The 24,467-nt window shown below is 46.8% G+C and overlaps 1 long non-coding RNA gene across 1 annotated transcript in view; it reads right to left on the bottom strand.

Annotated features, from left to right (window-relative positions):
- LOC123593070 overlaps positions 1–13,040 on the bottom strand; it is a 35,472-nt gene extending 22,432 nt beyond the window's left edge. Inside the window, exon 1 of the long non-coding RNA XR_006710096.1 lies at positions 12,891–13,040. This is a non-coding gene — a long non-coding RNA (uncharacterized LOC123593070). The remainder of the gene's footprint in view (positions 1–12,890) is intronic.
- Between the last annotated feature and the right edge of the window lie 11,427 nt (positions 13,041–24,467).

The following is a 24,467-nucleotide window of genomic DNA, read 5'->3' as shown; positions in this document are numbered from 1 at the left end:
TGACAGCTCAGAGCCTGGAACCTGCTCCAGACTCTAGGGTCTCCCTCTCTCTATGCTCCTTCCCTGCTCATGCTCTCTCTCTCAAAAATAAACATTAAAATAAATAAATAGAAAGAAAGAATGATACAGTATGTACTCCTCTGTGTCTGGCTTCTTTTACTTAGCATAATGCTTTTTAGATTCATCCATGTTTTATATGTATCAGTAGTGCATTCCTTTGTCATTGCTTACTTTTATTCCGTTGTGTGGATTTATGCAATTCATTCCTCCATTCAGCACGATGGTTGATGATTCTGAATAAAGCCTCCATAAACATTCACATACAAGTCTTTGTGGGGACATATGTTTTTCTTTCTCTTGGTTAAGTACTCAGGAGTGGGACTCCTGGGTTATATCAGCAGTGTATGTTTAACTTTATAAGAAACTTCCGGACTGGTGTACAAGGTGTTTCATTTTATACTCCTACCAGCAATGGAAGAGAGTTCCAATTGCTCCACATCCTTGCTATCACTTATGTCAGTTTTTTTAGTGACCTTTTTATTTTAGAACAGTTTTAGATTTACAGAAAAATTGCAAAGGTAGTAAAAGAGAGTTCTGATGTAACCTGAACCCAGTTTCACTTATTATTAACATCTTAGGTTAGTATGGTATATTTGCGACAATGAATGAACCATTGTTGGCACCTTTATATTAACTGAAGTCCATTATTTATTGAGATTTCTTTAGTTGTTACCTAATGTCTTTCTTCTATTCCAGGATCCTACCCACAAAACCATATTACATCTAGCCAACATGTCTTCTTAGGCTCCCCTTGGCTGTGATGATCTTGGCAGTTTTGAGAAGTATTAGTTATTTTCTAAGATGTCCTCAGTGGGGATTTGTATGTTGTTTTCCTCAATATTATGCTGGAGTTAAGGATTTTAGAAAGGAGGACCACAGAGGTAAAGTACCATTCTCATCACATCACATCCAGGGTACAGTTACCACAACTTATGACTGTTGATGACCTCAGTCATCTGAATGAAGTATCAAGAAAAAGTCTTCAACATGCCCACATTGTTATTTACCTTCCCAATGCTCTTCATTCCTTCTGCAGTGTCCAATCTGCTTTATCCTAATCCAGTGAATTTTTAAAATATCAGATATTAGGTTTTTTAGTTCTAGAGTTTCTGTTTGGTTCTTTTTTGTCATTTCCATTTCTCTGTTTGGATTCTCCCATTTGTCCACTCATTATGTCCAACTCTTCATCTTCTATTAAATCGATGAACATTTTGATAAAAGCTATTTAAAGCTTTTATCTACTAATTCCATCATTTTATATCTCTGGACCTGTTTTTACTAACTGTTCTTCCTTTGAGTTTGGTGCACGTTTCCCTGCTTTTTTGTGTTTCCAGTAATTTTTGTTTGTTTGACAGACATTGTGGATACTATGTTGACACTCGGGATTGTTACCTTCCTTTAAGGAGTGTCATGTTTTTGTTTTGTCTTTTTCTGTTTTGTTTTGTATTCTTCCTGGCAGACAGTTAGCTTTATTCTAAAGATAGAAAGGCAGAGACTTCCTGGGGTCTCAACTGACTGTCCAGGGCATTGGGTGAGGGCTCTCTAATACAGCTAGTCCGCAATCCAGCATCTGTCAGCACTGCGAGACTACCAAAATCTCTGTCCACCTCAGAGCCCTCGGTAGCTGTTTCCCACCAGGTTTCTCAGAGTCTAACTCTGTTCATGTACAGCTTACTACTCAGCAAAAGACTTAAGGGGATCCATGAAAATTTCACACCAGTATTTTTTTAATGTTTATTTGTTTTTGAGAGAGAGAGAGAGAGAGAGAGAACAAGCATGAGCAGGGGAGAGGCAGAGAGAGAGAGAGGGAGACAGAATCCACAGCAGGCTCCAGGTTCTGAGCTGTTGGGACAGAGCCCGACACAGGCTTTCAAACTCACAAACCATGAGATCATGACCTGAGCTGAAGTCAGACACTTGACTGACAGCCACCCAAGCGCCCCTCACATCACCATTTTTTTAAGTTCCTTTAGTGATTACAACAAACAGTCAAGGTTGAGAACATTGACCATTAATTCCCTAAAGTGAAGGAGCTGGAAAAAAAGGCCCTGGTACCAAAGAAAATGCAAAACCAGTTTAGGACAAAGTCATGAAGGATGTTGATAAAGGAGCTCTTCCCTAAAATGGCACTAATCTGGGAGACATAACAGAATAGAATCCAAGACAAATCAATGAGAGAAGTTTATTGTACTTCCTGCTTTAAAATGATAAGCCATGATACTCTTGCTCTGTTTGAGAAGCCCCGGTTAGGACCTTCCTATCACCTAAACTGCAGACACTAAAGTGATACCTGGTCCAAAAGAATGCCTGAGGCACTAAAGCCATCAGGTGGAGGAATTTAGTGATTTCCTGTTAGCTGTCAGGTTCTAAGCTCAGAGAATACAGAGAGTTATAAGAGGTCATTCCTGCTCCGGAGTAGTCCCCAGTCTGATTCCCAGTATACAGAGAGGTAAATGAAATACATTTCAGACTGTGACAGGTCCGTGGTATGGCAGAGATACATCTGAAGTGCTTTTAAGAGTGTGGTTATTTCCAGCTTTGGGTCTGAAAGTCTTCACAAAGGAACTGTTTTTAAGCCAAATTCCGTTAAGGATAAGAAGAGTGAAGAAGGTGGAGAAGTGAAGAAGGGAAGGATGTTCAAGGCAAAGAGAACATACTCGAGGGAGAAAAAAATAGAACATAGGGGGGAATCGGGGAAGTTCAGTGTAGAAGCTTGAGGAGTAGAAGCATGGAAAGGTAGAAATAAGATGCCATCACCCTCCCCATCGAGTGAAATGAATCAAATTCAGAAAGTAACTTAAAAACAGTTTTGTTGATTGATTTATAATGAACCATTCCTCACTTACTAGATCTTTGACAGAAGTTTAACAACGGTCTGTCAGAGTCAGGGACATGAAAACAAACACCGTACATGGAATCAAAGATGTCTGACCATGTGAACCTGAGCTGAAGAATGTAACCTCACTAAAGTTACACAGTGCATTTTAGCATAGAACTGTGGAGAGTGACCTTTACACAAGGGTGGTGACCCTCCTTCTTGTTACTGTATAGGCACAGGCATAATTGCTGGGTGGACTGGGAGACTTAATGATTAAAGACACTTGGCCTTGGGGACCCTGGGTGGCTCTGTCGGTTAAGTGTCCAACTCTCGATTTCGGCTCAGGTCATGATCTCACGGTTCGTGAGACTGAGGGCCAAGTTGGGCTCTGCACTAACAGTGCAGAGCCTGCTTGAGATTCTCTCTCTCCCTCTCACTCTGCCCTCCCACGCTCGCACTCATTCCCTCCCTCTCTCTCTCAAAATAAATAAATAAACATCAAAGAAAAAAAGACACTTGGCCAAATGTGTCCTGGAAACTTCTCATGGCCAGTGAATATGAGTCTGAGGCCTGTGGCGCCCGTTTACTGCAAGTTTGCCCCTGAGGAAGTCCTGTGATTCCTCTTACCCTCAGTCCCCTCCTCCGTGAAATGGACACATTAATACCTACTGGCCCTGCTGTCCCACGGGGATTCTCAGGAACGACCAAATGACCTACTTTGTGTGGAAAAGCCTTGTAAGGTTTAGAGCCTGACTGTGATGCAAAGAGTTATGATTACTAATAATAAACAAGAAGAATGTGTGACAATGACCAGAACTTCCTGTTGAGACAACAACTCCATGAAACCATTAAGAGAGGTAGGATGTTTGTCAATTCCACAATGAGAGTTATGCTCTGGTATTGTTTCAACTGTCTCCAGGGAATAAAGGGTTTGACAGCAATAAAGAATGAGCCAATTTGTCCTAAAGATTCTTGTTCTTTTTAGAATCGTTTCAATAGCTTTCTGTACCTTCCCCAGGCTTTTCTTGCCTATTCTGCCAGGACTGATGAGAACTGTGCATTATTCAATTAATTTTTTCTTTAAAAGAATTTGTCTTCCCATGTGCTAATACTCACATAATTCACGTCTCAGAATACCACCCTGCCACCCAGGCAACCCTCAGGCTGGGGCCCTGCAAAACATCTTTTTCCTCAATGACCTCAGAAGTTTCTTCTGCTTACCAAGAAAAGAGGGAAATGCGTGCCCGGACACCAAACCAGTCTGCGGGATCCCCTTCATTCCCTCTATCAGCTCAGGACCAGAGGCTTTCATGTGGTTACCAGTTGGCATTTATAAATTTGTCAAAGAAAGGAGTGTGGGCAAAGCCCTCTGGGGGATACACACTGCCTTTCAGAAATGCAACAGAAGGATTCTTTCTTGCTGGTCTAATGATGCCTGGTGGTGACTTTGATGACCTATGGAATGTCATTTTCATTTCATGGCTTCACACAAAGTAGCCGACTGCCCTCCCCCATATCCTGTCACAAAGAGCCTGTGGATTCTGGTCCCAGATGGCGATCCAAAGCTTTTTCTTGAACTTCTTCCAAATTTACACTAAAGTAATCAAGCTCCTATAATAATGGGGAAAGTCCTGCATCACCACCAAAAACCTGGAAAGGGTTCCCTCTGGCTAGAATTTTACAGCACTTCTCAAATTTTAATGGGCACATGAATCACCTGGGAATCTTGTTAAAGTGCAGATTCTGATTCAGTAGGTCTAGGATGGGACCCAGGAATTTGCACTTCTAACAAACTCCTGGGTGATGGTCTTACTGTTGGTCCCTGGACCACACTTAGAAGAGCCAGAAGTCAGAAGACAAATTCTGAGCAATTCTAGAACTCAAAGGAAGTGGTTAAAGAGATGCACATGGTGAAAGAAAGGTTGAAGAGGGAATCAAGAGCTACAATGGAGCTTCTACATACAGATAAGAAGAGAGGACACAGAGAAAAAGAATATATAAAAAAGCACACATACTTCAACTGCAGAAAAACTCATTAGTCTTAATTCATCATATTACTATAGCAGGGCAGAAATACCACATGATTATTTTGATAGATGACCAAATCATTTGAGACTATGCAACATTCCATCATCATTTTCCTCCTCTGCCTCCTCCTCTTCCTCCTCATTGCCATCAGGAGAGAGAAGAATATTTTCTTAAAGTGACAAGTATACTCTACGTAAAATCAAGTCAAGTGGGATGCACTCTATGTAAATCAAGTCAAGATGCTTAATGGTGAACTACTAGAGCCATTCCCATTCCCATCAGTAACCAAAAAGATGTCCATGCCCATCAGTGTGACTAACGCTGGTCTGCACATCCTAATCCAGACAACCAAATACAAAACTGAAATTAGGGGTGCTATTAGTGAGGGTGATGTTCAGTTTCACATAATCACGGCTAGAACAAAATAGAAGTGTCTTCTCTTGCCTAAATTGCAGGGAGCAGACCAGCCTGGCATAGCAGCCATCCCATGAGTCCAGAGACCCAGGCCTTTCTGGTTCTCTGCTCAGTCTGCACGGAGGGGGCTCTCCTGCTGCAGCTCTGCTATAACTGGCTGCATATCTGATGTCTCAGACCTCATGAATATTTAGTGCTCCCTTGGTTTTTCCAGCTCACATATGCTTTGTTTACTTTATCTATAATGTGTCACACAGCTACTTGTTTCTATTGTTTCTAAGGCAGAACATAAATTTTTAAATAATATAGCAATGCACATCACATGAAATAACTATATTACCTTAACAAAGCTAAACAAAAATAATAAACGTATGATAATGACTACGTATTTTTTAAATGAGTGATAGTATAAATTTATCCTAACAAATACTAAATTGTATCGTAAAAGGGCAAGAAATTCAACAGTGTGCTAACAGCTGAAAAGAGAGATCAATGCAGAAAAGAAAGGTCAGAAACAGTCCTGACGATATATAGAAAATAGCAGATGCTAAGACAATTGTTTCCAAATCAATGAGAAAGAGATGTATTGGGGTACAATTTGCTAACTACATGGAAAAAAATAAAATTAGATGCCTACCTCACACCATTTACAAATTCCAAAGGAATTAAAGCTATAAATGTAAAAATGAAACCATGAAAATATGACAGGAAAATCTGTGTATGTCTTTAAATAATCTTAGGTTGGAAAATGACTTTTATTTTTTTTTTATTTAAAAAAAATTTTTTAATGTTTGTTTTTGAGACAGAGAGACAGAGAGAGACAGAGAGAGACAGGGCATGAACGGGGGAGGGGCAGAGAGAGAGGGAGACACAGAATCCGAAGCAGCTCCAGGCTCTGAGCTGTCAGCACAAAGCCCGACGCGGGGCTCAAACTCACGAACTGCAAGATCATGACCTGAGCCAAAGTCGGAAGCTCAACCGACTGAGCCACCCAGGAGCCCCAGAAAATGACTTTTAAATCTGCCAGCAAAGATGGAACAAAAACTGAAAATGTCAATCAACATGATTCTTAATTTTCTCTTTTTTTTAAGATTTAATTTTTAAGTAATCTCCACACCCAACATAGGGCTCGAACTCACAACCCCAAGATCAAGCATCGTATCCTCCACGAACTGAGTCAGCCAGGCGCCCTGATTCTTAATGTTAAAGGTCTGTACGATTCTTGTAAAAGGCCAAAATTGAACTGGAATAATTAAGTAAGAAGGCTCTGGAACAGGCCTAGCTAACTAGCCTAATTCTTCATCAGGTCCATGAAGAAGTGCTGGTAGGTCACACCAAATGGACACTATAGTTTTGTCCATATGCTAGTGGAAAGGTGTTACACGTATATAATTTTTAATCTTTCAAAAAGTATATGGTCAACATGGGTGAAACTTGAAAACAGTATTCCAAATGAAAATCAGACGTGACACGCCACATGTCATGGGATTCTTTTTTAATGAAAAGTCCAGAATAAGCAAATCCATAGAGACAGAAAGGGACCTAAGGGGAGAGGCAGATGGGATGTGATACTCATGTATGTAGTATGTCTTTTGGGGATGATGAAAATGTTCTGGAATTAGACAGTGATAGTTGCATAACTTTGTGAATATACTAAAAACTATGAATTGTACACTTTAAAAAGGCACATTTTATGGTATGTGAATCATATCTCAATTTAAAAAAAGAAAAAGAAAGGCGTATGCTACAATTCACTACCAAGCGTGGATTCAGTTCTTTTCAACTGATCCTGTTGCCTCTATAACATAGTGAGTTAAAAGAATTCCCTTAGGGTATCATTAAGACTTGGTGCCTGGGCAAGGCTCACAGAAAGGATCTCTATGGCTTGATGGCCAGGGTGGGCTAGCAGGGGACATGCCTCCTTACTTTACGATGCAGGTCCCACACAGCCAATCCATAAACCCACAACCAGGTTAGATTTAGCCATGCATCCTCCAAACAACACAAAAAAACTCTGCTTTTAGTTTACAAATTTAAGTAAGTATGTCTGGACTTCCAGTGGGTGGATTTGGCCATCTGTGGTTTCAGAGCATTTCTGAGCTTTTGGTTCCAAGACCATGGCCTTGAACTCACTAGGATTGGGATCCTCTCCCAGAACTCCTGTCCACACCACTTTCCCGCAACTCTGTTGTCAGTGGGCCTTTTGTCCATCTGATACCGTGTGAGTTACAGACAGGGCTTATCAGAGCCAGAAGGCAACTCAGAAGTTAATCACTCTGACTACCCTAATTCCCGCCTCCTACAATCACATTTAATGGATGAGGTCCAGAAAGGAGAAGGAGCCATCCATAGATTATCCCACAAATAAGTGAGGAAACTAGAATTAAGTTAAATTTCTGTGTCCCAGTTCCCAAAGCATATGTGGTTGTATATCCAATTACTTCTGTTGCAACATCAGCCTTAGTAACTCCAGTTGCAATTAAATGGTCTCCCACACAGTGAAAAGCAAATGGAAAGGCACCGTCCCAGCATCAAGACAAGGGTATTACCTCTTTCAGAATGATCCAGACAACATAGCAATTTGAAAGCCATGCTCAGGCAGACACTGTGAGAACATACACCTTCTCCAAGTTTCCTAATGACTCCATAAACGTATCCTTGTTCATAGCTGCAGATGGAATTCATAGGAGGGACCCAAGTATCTGCACAGCAAATCTGACAGTCTCATAAAATCCAGCAGTAGAAAGGAAGCATTTTTCCTCTTCATCTCCTCTGTCAATGCAGCAGTTTCTCCTATGATTCAGATACCCAATCATTCATTCATTCATTTAACCAAAACACTTTCTGAACATCTACAGTGTGCCTGGCCCTGTGCTGGACAGTGAAACATGGAAATGGATCAAGATAAACCTGCCTTTAAGGAGCTCCCAATCTATTGGGAGATGCTCCTATATGGCCAGCACCGGCAGAAGGGAAAGGTAAGAGTCAGAGAGTTTATGCAAAAGACCATGGAGGGGCGCCTGGGTGGCACAGTCGGTTAAGCGTCCGACTTCAGCCAGGTCACGATCTCGCGGTCCGTGAGTTCGAGCCCCGCGTCAGGCTCTGGGCTGATGGCTCAGAGCCTGGAGCCTGTTTCTGATTCTGTGTCTCCCTTTCTCTCTGCCCCTCCCCCGTTCATGCTCTGTCTCTCTCTGTCCCAAAAAAAAATAAATGTTTAAAAAAAAAATTTAAAAACAAAAAACAAAAAACAAAAACAAAACAAACAAAAAAAAAAGACCATGGAGACACAAGTGAGGTCCTGATTCTGGCTTGTGGGTCAGGAAGGCTTCACAATGTTTATGGCATTTAAGCTGCGTCTTCAAAGTCTTCAAATGGCAGAGGGGGTAAAACTCTTATGACGGAGAACAGATGAGCAAAGGCACAAAGCATGAGGAACATGGTGTGTTCGGGAAAGGGGAGGAGACCAGGGTTTCTGGAATGTGGTACCTTGAGCTGTGTTATGTTGACCTGTCCTCAGTGAGTGTCCATCACTAAAATGTGAGTTTCCTGACGTCAGCTAGGGACTGTGCATTAGCCCGTTCTGAATCTCCATCACCTAGCACGGTGCTTAGCACCTAGTCAGCACTCAGCAACCTTTTTCCAAGTAAATGGATAAGAGAAGAGTTAACATGTATTAGGCACTAACTACATGGCAGATGTTGTAATGAGTGCTTTAGATACAAGAAATAAATCTGATGGATATGGTAGTATTATTATTCCTATTGTTAATATCCCCCTTTAACAGAACAGATGACTAAGACACAGAAGCTTCACACAGATGGAAAGAGGCCTATTTGATCTTCAGACCCAGGTCACCTTCTGCCAGATGATGAATGTCTTCTGCTGTTTTGGGTCTGTCTCTCCGCTACTCTAGGGGACAAGGCTGTGTCTAGTTCCTGCACTTTGCTCTCTGAAATGCTGCTCTGTCACTGTAGTGGGGATGAATGGTAGGAGAGGGAGGCAGGAGCCAGGTTGTAAAGAGCCTTGCCTGCTAGGCAGAGGGTCCTGGACTAGACTTTAGAGATGGTGGAAGGTTCAACACAAGCAAACAAACATGCTTGGTTCTTTCAGTACTTATCATGAGCCTTGCCATGGACTCTGAAGTCAGCACAGATTTCCTGGGAAGAAGAAAATAGAACCCCAAACTCCTTTGCTCTGTGTCAAAGTGGCACAATCAGATATCCAAGAAGTGGTGAGTAGGGCAAAAGCCATCATGGGTTAAGGCTTTCTCCATGTGATAGTCTCAAACATCTGGCTCCTTCCTATGCTCTAAATTTGGAACAACTACATATTCACTTCCTCCTAATCAAGATAAGCCCAAGACCGAGAATCCAGACAATTGTGCTAGGTCATTTAATTGCCTTCCTCTTGGAAACCTTGAGCTAGCCATAGGGAAATTCTCTGGCCAAGGCAAAGAATAAAGGTCAACACTACGTCGCATCCTGATGCCTTTTACAGACCCCAGGAGCCACAGGAGAAATCAATTCCAGTCAAACGAGTTGTGAATTTTTTTTTTTTTTTTTTTTTTTAGTGGAGTCAATATTTTAAGATTCTCCAAGTCATGGAAAAATATACACTAAGAACATGAAAACAACACTCACTGTCTCTAACAGCATAAAATTTACTTCTCATTGTTGTCTAAATAAAACCAGGCTAATTCCATCAGGAGGCTGTGTTCCTTAACCCACCATAAAATGATGTGTTGTGAAATATTAATGGAAAAAATAGTATTACAAATGATTCCTACTTTTCCTGGCTACCCACAATTTTGTTATTAACCATGCTTTATTTTTTAAAGCTTTTTTTTTCTGACTATGAAAGTAATAGGTACTCATTGTTGAAATTTTGGAAAAGAAAAAGAAAAACGAAGAAATAACAATCGCTGCAACCCACTATTAACAAGTTATTTTTTAAACAAAAATTGAGGTCATAAAATCTGAAGTTTTTTTCATTTCTCACTTGTAAGTAGCATAATCCCATACACTGAGTATTCTTCAAATATGTCATTTTTATCAGATATATGAAATTGCTCAGTGTGGAAGTGCCATAATTAATTGAGCCAGTTACCAGCCTGTGGACACCCGGGTTGTTCCCAGCCTTTTGATTTTACAAATCAATGTGTAAAATGTTCTCATGCAAATGTCTTTGTCTTTCTAAGAGTTTCTTTAGGAAGTAGAATGACTAAACCAAGGGGTATGAAAAACCTAAGGTTCTTGATAGATATTGCCAAATGGCCTTCCATTGTGTTCAACAAATATTCGTTGCGTGCCTAAATGCCAAGCGTGGTGCTGGGCACTGGGGATACCACAGTGAATGGGAGACAAACTTCCTGCCCTCCGGAGCTATATTCTAGTGATGGTACCGACGTAGCTTCCCACCAGCCATTTATGAGCATGCCTCGCTCATTCCCTCACCAGCATGATGAACTGTTTATGAGTAAACCTTGAGTAACCCGATAGCCTAAAAGAGTTCTTTCAATTACTGGTTGAATTTGCTAGTTTTTGATTAACATACTTTCCCATATAGGTAGCAACCATCTCCATTTGTACATGTAAATTGCATGCTCACGTCCATTTTTGTATGATGTTCGTCTCCTCTCACTGGGAAAAGTTTTTCATACATTCTAGATGCCAACTTGCTGCTGCCATATTGTACAAATACTTTTCATCTGCACTCTGGATATTTGTGGTGCTAACTTTCATCCATTTGGCAAATCCTGAGCACCTACCAGTATGGGGGGGTGGAGAGGTGGACAGAAACAGACATGGTCCCCTTGGGGGAGACAAACCTGCTTCATGAGAGAATAAGACAAAGGACTGAGAGACGACATGCCCTTGCATGTCCCTGTTATGACTGAGGACATGAGTCTCAGGGACAACTCCTGAGAAGCAGAAGCTGAGACAGGGAAGCATCCAGGGAGTGCTCTTCCTAGGCGTGAGGGGGCACCTACAGGGAGTGAGGGAGGCAGAAAGGGAAGGGAAAGGATTGGCAAGAGAATGCGCTCTCCTGTGAAGTCTCTCTCTGTCCTGGTCCTTGCTGGCGTGCTGGCTCGGAAGCATAACCTTCACAGAAGAGATTCCTTCCTTGAAGTGGGGGTGGGTGGCCTTTTGTGAACCCTGCCACCAAGTCAGACACTGGTTATGAGATGCTTCTGGAGGGTGGGGAATGTGGCCTCCCAGGTAGGTAGCTCCCCAGAAGAGGCAGCTGTGAGTGCCAGCAGTCAGTGCTGCCGCAAGTTGGGGTGGGTGCAGGAGCCTGGCAAAGGGCATGTGGGTGCGGCCCTGTGGTGTGTCCCACACATGTCAGAGAAGCTGAAAGGCCAGTGTGGCATGAGGGGTGAGGGTGGGGGGCACCACGATCAGCCTTGCAGTTAGCAGAGATCAGTTTGGTTTCAGTGTGGAGAATGGACAGGGGAAGAGGGCAGAGAAGAACTGCACGGTCTGGTGAGTTTGGGGAGTGCAAAACACACAATGCCCCACCTTGGGTCCCTTGGGACCATGATAAGCATGTCAAAGCCTCTGAGAAATCCTACAATACGGAAACTTGAGTAACTTTGCTCAGACCCACAATTCTCAAAAAATCACAGAGAAATCGATGAACAGAAGGGATATAGCATGACAATACAAAGGGTGAACTCCAATAGAGAGACAGAGGCCTGGACTACCGTAGTCCAGCACTTCTCTGCAGAGAAGTGGATGTGTTGAAAGCATATTTAGGAATTAAAGACCACAAGACTTAAATTGAAGCTTGGCTATGGAACAAGAGGGAGGGAAATGTCAAGAACGACTCCTACGTTTCTAATTTGAACATCTGGATGGTGACACATCACTCTTGGAGAAGGACGGGGTCTGTGATTGAGTAACGCGGGAGAGGACCGTGCATTTGAAAATAGATGTTACGTTCGATATTTTAACTTAGTAAATGCCAGCAAAACGTGGGGCATGGGCAGACCCCCTGATGAAAAGACTTGGGTTCTCAATCCAGCTCCACCAACACGCAAGTCTATAACCCTGAGAAGATCCCTTCACCCCACTGAGCCTCAGTTTCCCCACCTGAAAAATGGAGATGATAAATCCTATTCTAACTACCTCATACGACTACCATTTGATCAAATAAAATAATAGAAATAAAAATACGTCCTGAATAGTAGAATGCAACCTAAACACAAGAGTGGTGTTAAGATTACGGCTAGCACTGTCTTTAGAGGTCACTTCAGCTGTAACACCCCAAGGACTCAAGTCAGAACAAGACACGATGTCAACACACCCAGAGACATAAATCTAGGAGGTGGCTACGTTATAAAGCTAATTACAGAGATTTACGTGGAATCATCCCAATATGTTTTCAGGCAAGGAATTTTTTTTTGTCCGTTATTAATGTCTCTCCCTCTCCTCACTCTCACTCAACCAGGGCTTTCAACCAGGGGCACCCCCACCCCACCAAAACCTGCTCTCAAGGTACCACCCACTGAGTGGCATTAAAGAGATAGCACCAGGAAAACCTGACACGCGATCTTCCCAAGGATGCTTACCCAGCTCGCCCGCAGCACAGAAGCAAATCCTCTGACAGAGGATTGAATCTGAACGGTGGGATTGGGGTCCAGGCAGCATACTCACAGAGGTACTGAGAGCGCAGTAAGCAGGTCACAAAGGACAAATGCTGGAGGAGTCCTCTGACCCGGCACACCTAGAGCAGTCAGGTTCATAGAGACAGAAAGTAGAAGAGTGACTGTCAGGGGTGAGGCTGGGATTGGAGGAGAGGTGGGGGGAGAGGTGGGGATTGGAGAAGGGATAGGGGGTGGGGGGTACGGAGAGTGGGGGAGAATGGAATAATGGAGAGTCAGTGTTTAAGGGGTTCAGAGTTTCAGCTGTGCAAGGTGGAAAGCGGTCTGGAGATGGATCGTGGTGATGGTTGCCCAATAATGTGGATGTACTTAATACTTGGAGCTGTGCACTTAGAAACGGTTAGGATGGTGAATTTTGCGTCCTGTTTTACCATAATAATAATAACAACGTGTAGAGGAGGTTCAAAGTCACATCCTTATACATTTGTCAAACCCATAGAATGTACACCAGTAAGAGAGAAGCCTCATGTAAACTACTGACTTTGGTGATGAGGTGCCCATGCAGTTGTCTCGGTTGTAACAAAGGTAGCACTCTGGTGTCAGACGGTGGGGGAGGCCGTCCAGGGGCAGGAGGTTTATGGGAACTCTCTATCTTCTGGTCAATTTTGCTGTGAATCTAAAACTGCTCTAAACAATAAAAGTATTTTTAATAATAATAATAATAATAATAATAATAATAATAAAGTGGTACCTAGATGGTTTGTAGCGCTTACCCTGTACTCAAGCAATCACTCCAGAAAGGGACTCCACACGCACGCACACGCACGTCATGCCCACGCACGCATGCACGACCTTCCCACGCACGCACACGCGTTTCGCCCACGCACGCGCGTCACGCCCATTCACGGACGCGCGTCGCACACGCGACACGCCTGTTATGCGCGTGCGCGCACGTCATGCCCACGCTTTCACGTCACGCCCACGCACACACACACGTCATGCACATGCGCACAGCCCTGCCTACCCTTCGCTCTCAGCTAGGCAAGTAGGACTGGCCCTAGTCGTTTGGGCTCGTTTGGGGTTCGCTCTGGAGCTTTTAATATCCAAAGGAATCTTTGTTCTCGCCATGGAGCCATTGCTCATCTCATTTAGCTCTTACGTAAGACATGCTTTGGATCTGATATGTGGGGGAAAAAAAACATTACCCATTTTACTCATTTTGAATAAGCTAAAAATAACCATCCTCCCCATTTCCTGGAGCCAATAAAGACTGCTTGGAAAGAAAGACACGGAATGTGAAAAAGAGCCGAGTCTGGGCATACAGAAACCTGGGTTCAAAGCCTGGCTCTGCCCCTCGTCTGTTGTGCGACCCAGACAAGTCACTCGGGCACCTCATCCACCAAATGAGAAGGTTGTGCCGGAACCTCTGGCCTTTGAGATGCCTGCGGCTCTGACATCCTGCTTTTCTGTGAAAAGTAAGACGGGGAGTTGAAGAATCTTATTTTGCTAGCCATCCAGGAGATGAGTCATTTTTATTATTCAGAAACTTTTCCAAATTAATTTTGACGTGGTCCTGTGTGGTAAGAAATAGCTAATGTCTTCTCTCCTCCCGTTCCTGTTCTAGTGTCTAGAAATAGTCATTCAGACTCACGGTCTCCCCTTTTCAACTCCTGCCACCCTCCCTGCCGTGCAGTTTCTGACTCCCCTATCCTTTGTAACTGATCCTGTCAAGGTCACCGTCACCTCCTGTGGTCGAATCAACAGGCATGTCCCAGTCCTTTTCCTACCTTGACTTCTTCTCAGGAACATTTCGCCATAGGTGACCATCTCTCTTTCTTGAGATACTCTCTTCCCTAGGGCTGAGAGGGAAAATGACTTTGCCCTCGCAGAGCCCCAAATGCCAACGCCAGGATTTGTACCCATGATGTTAGTGCCAAAGCCTGGGCCTCAATGCTGCAGGTACCATGTCAGCATTTTCAGTGATTTGCCTTCCCGCTGGGATCATTTTGCCACCACAGTCTAGATTCTCCAGGTGATTCAGTCCTTCACTCATTCATCAATGACTTGTCAACAGCCAACTCTTTACCAGGCACCAGATGATGAGATGGGGGTATAGCCAGACCAGCATGACCCCCGCTCTCCCAGCATTTATAATTCAGTAGAAGAGTCAGGCATTAAGCAGGTAAGTACAAGATACATGTATAAATACAAACATGATGAGTTCTCGGAATGAAAGTACCAGATGCTGTGAGAGATGAGAACAAGGGGGACAGACAGGATGTGGGCAAATGCCACTTGGAGAGAGTGACAATGACAGGAGAAGGAGCTGGCAGGATAGAGAGGGTGGGAGCTCACTGGGCAGAGGAGACAGCACACCCCTATTGGGGCCTGGTGGGGGTGGCATCTTGGGGTACCTGGGGGACTAGGCCTTGTCATTACCAACAGTCTCCTGCTTTTACTTAGATGGAGGTTTTGGAGTGGCTTGGGGAAGCCGATGAAGACTCTGGAGGAACTAAGCCCTTCCCATGCCTCCCCCTGCCCCCCATGAACACCACCCCTGGGGCCAGGTCCAGAGGAGGCCACGGCTGGACCATTTCAGGGCCTACAAGGGGCCAGAGTGAGTGAGAGAGCAGAGCAATGGGCAGTGGGGGTCAGGCAGGGTCGGCTCCCACAAGGCCTTGGGGAACACCCTGAGGAGGCCTCCAGCTCATGCTGCAGGAAAAACACTCTGATGATCCGTGGAGACTTGGCAGGGTGGGCGGGGAGTCAGGGGGGGCAGAAGGGTAGCTTATGCTGACCCTGCTTATTTCCAGCAGGCGTAGAATCAGAAATATTTTGCCATAGCCGAGGTAATAAAACTGTTTCTCTCAGCTTCCTTGTGGAGGGCAAGCACTCGTATCATTACGAAGCCCTCAGAGCCCTCGGAGGTGACCTGGTCCCCCTCCTCCGCGCACAGATGAGGAACCCGAGGCTGGCGAGCTGTAGGGACTCCCTGGCAGGCTCATGCGACCAGTAAGCGGCACAGGTAGAACTGAAACTTTGTCTGCCTGGCTCCAAAGCCCCTCACCTTGTCCATGAGGCACCTTGGGATGCCACCTGGACCAGCCCACTCTGTCTTGCAGGTGAGGAAATGGAGACTCAAGGGCTGGGACCTGATCCCCAGAGGCCTGGCCCTGCTGCTTCCCCTGCTCCAAGCTGCCTCCTTTTGGGGTGGCAGAAGAGAACGTGTCCCTAAAGAAAGGCCATAATCACGTGGCTGTGAACAAAGCAGTGTCCCTAACGGTGTCCCTGTGGTAGGGAGCAGTGCAGGGCCCCAGGGGAGGAGGAGAGCTGCTGCCCGGAGCAGCTGGTGTGGGAGCTGGAGTGGCTGCCTGCCACCCCCTCTCCCAGGAACATAAAACTCAGGAACGCGCGTTGGGCAGGAGCCCGTGGGAACAGTCCTGCACTCCCCTCTCCAGGGGCCGCCGCAGCCACTGATTATGCTCCCAGCAAAACTCTGGCCCAACGACTCTGTCGTACAGAGAGCTGGCGCCGGGCGGGCTGCCACGAGGGGCTCACGGCAAGTCCACCGGGTCCAGGGCCTGTACCTCTAACCCCACAGAGACCACGTCTCCCAGGGTCCACACTCTGACCCTGGAAATCTGGAGCTAGTTAGGGAAATTTGGACAGATGTTGCTCTTTCCAGTTTCCTGTGGAAATTCAGCAAAACCAGGAGGCATCTCACTCAGGGGAGGAGATGAGATATGGGAGGAAAACTGAAGAAATAAACACATGAGGCATTTGTTTGCAAAGCAGTTGTCCCTTTATGGCTCGGGGCTGGTCAGAAGGACGGTTTCCTCCAGCAGAGGCACTTGACAGCAAAGCAGGACCCTGGCCAGCCAGGGTGCCCAGAGCGGTGAGCCCGGCCTACACACGCTTGGTGCTTGCACCCTCCTGAGCCCTTGCACAGGCTGTTCCTGTGTTTGCAATGCCCTTCCTTACCTTCTCTTTCTAGAGAACCTCCCAACCCTCATGGGCCATCCGGGGCTCCCTGCCTCCCACCTTTCCAGGCCACAGTGGTGGCTGCTGGTGGCCAGCAGTGAAGGCTGCTTCACCCTGGGAACAGTTTCACAGGGATCTTGTTACCGTGGGCTTGGAAGGCAGTTTGTTGTTACATCTGTCTCCCTTGCGAGGCTTCAAGCCTTTGGCAGGTGCTCTACCTAATCAGCCTGTACAGAAGACCCCTGTAAATCTTGGGGGACAGATGGGGTGGGGAGAGAGAAATGGAAGGAGGGAAGGAAAGACGTAGGAAGAAGAAAGGAGGAAATACGGATTTCTTCAGGATATTTGCAAACCCCTAATGCTTCCTGATTGACTTGAGCCAACACCTGCCTCTCAGAATTAACATGCCTCCAGAAAATTCCACCATTAGGCTAGAATAAGGCTGACCTGAGCACCACAAATGATAGTGGTGTAAAGGAGATAGGAGATCATTTCTCACTCACATGAAAGTCATACTGAGTATGGAGAGGCTGCTCTTCGAAGTCATCACAGGCCCAAGCTCCTCAGTTCCATTGCTCTGCCATTCCAGGGATGTTGTACGCATACTGGTGGTCCAAGATGGCGCACCACCACATCCCCAGTCACGGGAGGGGCAAAGGGCAAGGGAAAGTACACTCCTCCCTTGCAAGGCGTGACTGGATTTTGGGTGCATTAGTCCCCTTACCGCCTAGGGCCATGCCTAGTGCAAGGCAGGCTGGGATTTGTGGTCTAGTGCTGAGCATCTGTATGCCAGGGTGAAAGTTCCATTTTAGTGTAGGAGAGGGGAAATGGATTTTGGAAACAACCAGAAATCTTTCCAAAATAACAACTGACAAAGGTTTTATTATTTATTTATTTATTTATTTATTTATTTATTTATTTAAGTTTATTCATTTTTGAGAGAGAGAGAGAGCGTGAGCAGGGCCGGGGAAGAGAAAGAGAGGGAGACAAAAAATCCAAAGCAGGCTTCAGGCTCTGAGGTGTCAGCACAGACCCCGACTCAGGGCTCGAAGTCACAAACCACGAGATCATGACCTGAGCCAAAGTCAGATGCTTAACTGACTGAGCCACCCCAGAGCGCCCCCCCCCCTTTTTAAAAACATATTTCAAAGCCACGGTATTTTCATGATATATTTGTCCATCTCAACAAACCTGTGAAGAAATTGAGGCTCAGGGGTGGAAACACCTTTGGGTGAAGGCACTATGAGTAGTGAAGGAATGGAACAAAAACCTGAATATGTGGTCTAAGTTGGTATTTCAGTTTAAAACCTCTTAAATACTAAAAAGAGGAGAAAGAAGCTATAACTGGGCAGCTCTTTATAGGGAGAAGATCTGGGGATCTGAGGTGAACCCCAGCTCAGTGTATCTGATATTATATGTCTGTCCCCACAGCTACCTTAATTGAGGCTAATGTCCAGAACAAATAGATGAGTGGTCATCCTCCCCCAAGCTGGTCAAACTGTACCCGGAATGCTGTGTTCTGGAAGCCAGCCCTTAACAGGAACACCAAGAAACAGAAAGACGTCTGGAGGCGACGTAGGCTGGGGTCTGGACACCCTGTCCCGTGAAGAAAGAATCACAGGGGCGCCTAGGTGGCGCAGTCGGTTAAGCGTCTGACTTCAGCCAGGTCACGATCTCGCGGTCCGTGAGTTCGAGTCCCGCGTCAGGCTCTGGGCTGATGGCTCAGAGCCTGGAGCCTGTTTCCGATTCTGTGTCTCCCTCTCTCTCTGCCCCTCCCCCGTTCATGCTCTGTCTCTCTCTGTCCCAAAAATAAATAAACGTTGAAAAAAAAAATTAAAAAAAAAAAAAAAAAAGAAAGAATCACAGCTAAACACCATGGAGAAGGGCAAAATCTGGGGTATGTAACTCCTTATCTTCCCATCTCTGTCACAGTGAGGGCTAAGTGATCTCATCTGGGTGGCTCTGAGGAGCAGGACAAGGGCCAGTGGTTGTAAGTCACTGGGAGGCAGAGCCACTAGTGCAAAGAAAAGGAGGTAAAGAGAGTGGAGTAATGACGCAGGTGGGGAGGCCTTGCTGTCAGAGGGCTCTCAAGCAGGGATGGAGATGCTGCAGAAAGGACTCTTCTAAGGCAGAAGTGTTTACCTGGAAGCTCCTGAGGGCACGTGCAGTCCGGTGTGTGTGTGCCCGGCAACCGCATGTGTGTGCACGTGTGTGCTTCCCTGTGTACAGGGGCCATCGCTTCCTTGAGATTCTCAGAGGCGTCCGTGACTTGAGCAGGATTCCGTGGACTGGACCACCGGGCACCTCCAGGGCCCCTGGCCACTCTAAGATCCCCTGGCCCCAAGCTAGGAGCACAAACATCCCCAGTGAGGAGGGATAAGGAAGAATTCAGTGGCCTCAGGAAACGGGGGGGCTGTCTGGGACTGAAGATGGCATTACGAGTATGCCTCTGGGAAATGCCACGAAGCCTGACTATACAAGCCTCACTTGGCAAGCTTGGAGCAGACGTTCCTCCCCCTCCTAAGGCTGGAGTGGCCCAGCACCCCACTGCAAAGAATCCAGTGATCCTACATTTGTCACACACTAGGTGGGGAGACTGACACAAGGACCAGCCACATCAGTTGTGGGGCTCAGTGCCAAATGAAAATTGCAGCTCCCTCTTTCAAAAAGTATTAAGAATTTCATGATGGTAACAGTAGAGCATTAAACCAAGTGGGGGGCCCTTCAGTTGGGGGGTGGGTAGTGAATAAGTCAAACACCCAAGAAGCTGGCCTGATCAGATCAGAGACAGTCCAACAATGAGTTAGAAGCTCAACTCAGTCTAAAGCTCAGGCCTCCCGAGCCCCACCCCATCCCTAGTCCTCTTTTCATCACATCCCACCCCCTCACCCTCACCCTCTGAGCTTGGCTGCCTCTGGAGATCTAGCTATAGCCAGGCCGTGTGGTACCAGGGGAGGGAAGAGTGGTGAGGGCCTCATGGGCTCCTCATACCCCGAGTCTCTGGTTCTATCATGTTGAGCAAGAGAGGCCTGACCTTTCCCGGGCCTGAAAGTTCCTCTGGGTCTGTGGGCTCGGCCCACCTGAGCAGTCCCATGGCACGCTCAGCTGATGGTGCAGGGGTGGGAGACAGTGCCAAGGAGGGGGAAGGCGGCCCCAAAGACAAGCTCTGGAAACCTCACAAGTTCACACCTGCTCTGTCCGGGACCGCCGGCAGCAGTTAGGGCCAGGTCATTCTTTCCACGAACCAACAGAGCTTGGGGAGTGGTTGAACACTGTCATGTTCATATTTGCTTTTAGAAAGACTTTGCTGCCAAGTGGGGAGAAGGAGAAATTGAGACAGCAGGTCTGCAAAGGAGGCCACTTAATGGTCTATTCCATGGATCAGGGAAGAGAGGCTATGGGGTTTGAACTGAGACAATAGAAATGGGAAGGAGGGAGAAGACTGGCTTGGGAGACGGTGGGTAGGACTGAGAGCCTTTCAGTACCCCTTGGATGTGGGGAGTGAGTCTGGAGGTGACCCCAGCTTTCTGGCTTACATGGCTGAATAAATGGTACTGCTGTTCAGTGAGAGAGGTGTAGCAGGACACTTGGTTCCAACTGGCTGACCTTGGTTACAATCAAACTGACCTTTACCAAAAGGAAAAAGGGAGCACACTGGCTCATAAGACTGAACAGTGTGAGAGTAGAGTTCACTCACTCACTTCATTCACAGCAAGATCCAGGACCTCAAACCACATCATCAGTATATTCTCTCTCCTTCTCTTGGCTCAGGTACTCTGTGCTGACTGTCCTTGATGACTCCTCTTGCATTGTTACAGGATGGCCAGCAGCCTCATGGTCACAAGATGGCTGCCGACACCTCTCTGAGCTATATCCTTCTAGGTTTAAATCAAATAGAAGTAAACAAGAGCTTGTGTCTGAGCATCTCCACGAAAGTTCTGAGATTCACTCTGGTCAGACCAGCTTAGATCACACGCTGACCCTTGAGCCGGTGGTTATGCTCACTGACTTGGACCTCACGCGTGAGCTCTCTTGGAACCATGTGGACCACAGAGACTAAGAGGGGAAGGGGCAGATCCCAAAGAAACACGGTGGCTCTTGCCAGAGTGAAGGGAACCGTGCCAAGGAGACAAACCACATCTTCCAGCTTTGTGGACAGCACGGAAAGAGCAGGCTGGGGGAAGAAAAGACCCGAGTGTGGGCTGGAATGAGTTGTGCGGCAGCGTTGGCACAACCACGGGGAAGTGCTCAGCAGGCGGAAGGGTGGGGGAAGACCCAGAGTGCAGGCGGTGAGAGATAGGCTTCAGAGGGCAGGTAGCGCTGTGGACTTTGGAGCCATTCTGGACCCCCTGCCTCAGGAACAGTAAGTCCAGCCTGATGCGAAGGTCTCTCCGTCCCTTTGCGCTTCGGGATTTGGCGGCGGAGCGGCGGCTGCTGTCCTGCGCCAGCTCTGACAACACTAGGTGGCTTTGTACCCTCCTCTCCCTTGGTTGATATCAGGACGTGAATATGTTTGACGGTGACGTGAGCTACTGATGCTGCAAAGGAACAAGATGCATGCCAGGCCTCGGTGCCAGGCCATGATGTGAGACAGCCAGGGTCCTTCAGGGCTGATGACCGTGCACAGGGGATCACAGGCTGACCCCTCACTAGGAGTCAGAGGGACAAATAACTCCAAAGGGGGGGGTGATGTTGGTGACTCCTCTTGCCTCTCTCTCTCTCTCTCTCTCTCTCTCTTTTAAATGTTTTTTTTATTTGGGAGAGAGAGGGTGAGTGGGGGAGGGGCAGAAAGAGAGGGAGACAAAGGATCTGAAGCAGGCTCTGAGCTGTCAGCAGAGAGCCCGATGCAGGGCTCAAACTCATGAACAGTGAGATCATGACCTGAGCCAAAGTAGGAAGCTTAGCCGACTGAGCCACCCAGGCGCCTCCCCTCTTGCCTCTCTTCAGCTGGTGGGTCTTTTGCTCTTGTCCTTTCTCCTCTTCCTTGAATGAAGACAAAGGGAATACTTGGTGGGAGGTGGGGGGGGGGGGTAGTGAGACAGCCATCTTGCAACCACAGTGTGACAGGGATGTGCTAAGCATGGCCGTGTGGAAAGACGGAATGAGCCTCCCCCACTAACAGTACCGTGAAGCCTCCCTATCAGCCCCAAAATGCCTAATTCTAGGCATCCTCTCACATAAGAAAAATAAAGCCTTGAATTTTATTAAGCCACTGTTTTTCAGGTTTCTGACACTTGCAGCTGAATACAAGTAAGTCCTAACTGGACAGACCCAGGTAACAGTCAGCATTAAAGCCAGGCCTGTGTTTGAGGTCTTCCAGGGAGAACATGCAGGGTCACAAGAGGATCCCATGGGATCCCGGGAAATGTGGCTCAAGGATGTTGGAGAGGAAGTCTGGAGTGGATGGGGAGCTAAGAAATGTGGTGCAGTGGCCAGAGCCACAAGAGGAGACCATTCCAACAGGAGGCAGGGACGGAGCAGGCCAAATGTAGTGGTGAGATGCAGGGACACGGGGAAGAAACTTTGCAAGGGATTTAGTATATGAGAGGCCCTTGACCTGTCAGGAGAGGTTCAGTGCAGGGTTGGGGACAGAAGCCAAACCACACAGTGTGATAGACTCCCAGGCTTTGGGCAGCTCACTCATGGGGGAGGGGTGCTCGTGGAAGGATGATGCAATGGGAGGAAGCGGCCCTTGGGCCAGCTGCTGTCCTGTCCTCACTGCAAAGACCATTTCCCCTCTTTCATCCAGGATGAAGTCTAAACTCTTCAGCCTGGCGTCCAACCCCACCAAGATGTGGACCCAGTCAGGACCTGGCTCACCTTCCCAGCCTCCCTCCCCCACATTCCAGCAACACCGCTCCCACCGTTCCTGGCCCCGCTGCCCCCTCCTTGGACCACCCTCCCCTCCCAATCGATGGCCTGCTCAGCCTTTCAAGATGGCACAGGTTGCACTCTTCTACGATGAAGATGAGATCATTTCCTTTTCTGGGCTCCTCCCATCCCTGTGTCCACCTTGAAACCTGACTGCCCGAGTCCAAGCAGGGTTTGCTCACTGGGGTAGGGACAGTGTCTGGTTGTCTGACACATGTAGGGGCCAGTAGCCTTGGCCTTGGCGAGTCGTCCTGGGCCGGTGACGGTACGCCTTCCATGAAGCTCCCAGGGCAAGGGGAACATGTGAGCATCCTCAGGTCCACATCTGTCCCTTCCACTCCCACATCGCTGGCTTCTGAGAGCTCCAGAGGGAGCAGAGCAATCAGCAGAGAAGCGCAAGGGCTTTCTTCCCTTCTCCTCTCTGGAGACTTTCCAGAGGGCAGCTGCATCCTTTCTCTTGTTTTAGAAGGAGAAGATGCGATTGTGACCAAATTTAGAAAACAACCAAAAATTAAAATAAAACACAACCCATATTTAAAATCCATTTTGACAGCTCCACCCCGCTAAAAGGAGCATCTCTTCTGAGCAACGTGGGTGAGGGCTCAGCAGCAGAAGTGACAGCACGGCAGGCTGTGATGCCACCAGCTTGGAGGTCGCTGGGGAGAGGGGGTTCTTCTCACCAGAGATGGACAGGCCTGTCCCACCAGCACAGGGGTGGGATGATGAGAGCCCAGGGGGAGGTGGGGCTGGCATGGGGCAGATGCACACAAATTCAAGGAAGCAGCTTCTTGTTCCTGCCAATAGCTGGGGAGGAAGGATGCTTCTGGAAACCACCTCGGAGACCAACCACAGTGGATGGGCCCCTCCTTAGCACAGTGCTACTTTTAGCACATTGTTCTGCTGTGTTTTGTGAGGAACAGAGGGAAACCCAGGGAACCAAACAGTGTCGCTCACCTCATACAATAAACATAGCAACCAGGTACTGGGTGAGTGCTACATGCCAGGAGCTGAGCTAGGTGGTTGGTCATTTTGATTTTGATGTTGATGTTGTTGTCGTTTTTAATATCGTTGCCAGGAATTCTACATGAGTTACGTTGCCTCCGAGTGATTGTTATAAGGGGGAAAAAGGTCTTCGTGAGACAGAATGAAGGAGATGAATTTATCAGGAACAACCGTAAAGGCTTCTTTTGCAGGTATGGCATTCAACAGGCAGTTTTAGTAAGTTGTCAGGAAAGCTACTGTGTCTTCTGGATATATTAATAAAAACAAAGAGGCCAGATGAAGGGAGGTGATATCTCGATGAACTCCATCCCCATCAGTCCCAATGAGACCTGTAATCTCTGAGTCTCAGTTTCTTCCCCTATAAATTAGACCTAGAAAATATCTCCTTCGAAGGGTTGTTGTGAAGAATAAACAAAGTCATGCATGAAAAGCAACCAGTGCAATGTCTTGCAAGCAGTGCACACTTTTTTTTTTAATAAAGCGCGATGATCATAACTGTAATTATAAACGTTGGCATTCAAAAATGGAGTTTAGGTTTTCTCCCAGAAGCGGGAAGAATCTGGAGATGCATCTTGTCTTCACACCTCTGAATCCTTGGTGCAGGCAAGAGGAAGGAGACTAGCTGTGCTTTTCTCCAGAGGACAGAACCAGGTTCACATGGCAAAAGCTAATTTTGAGCCAATTCCACCC

Source organism: Leopardus geoffroyi, chromosome D4 (genome assembly GCF_018350155.1).
Source record: "Leopardus geoffroyi isolate Oge1 chromosome D4, O.geoffroyi_Oge1_pat1.0, whole genome shotgun sequence".
NCBI classification, from domain to species: Eukaryota; Metazoa; Chordata; class Mammalia; order Carnivora; family Felidae; genus Leopardus; species Leopardus geoffroyi.
Note: the sequence above shows the minus strand (reverse complement) of the source record. Positions and strands in the feature narration are given on the sequence as shown.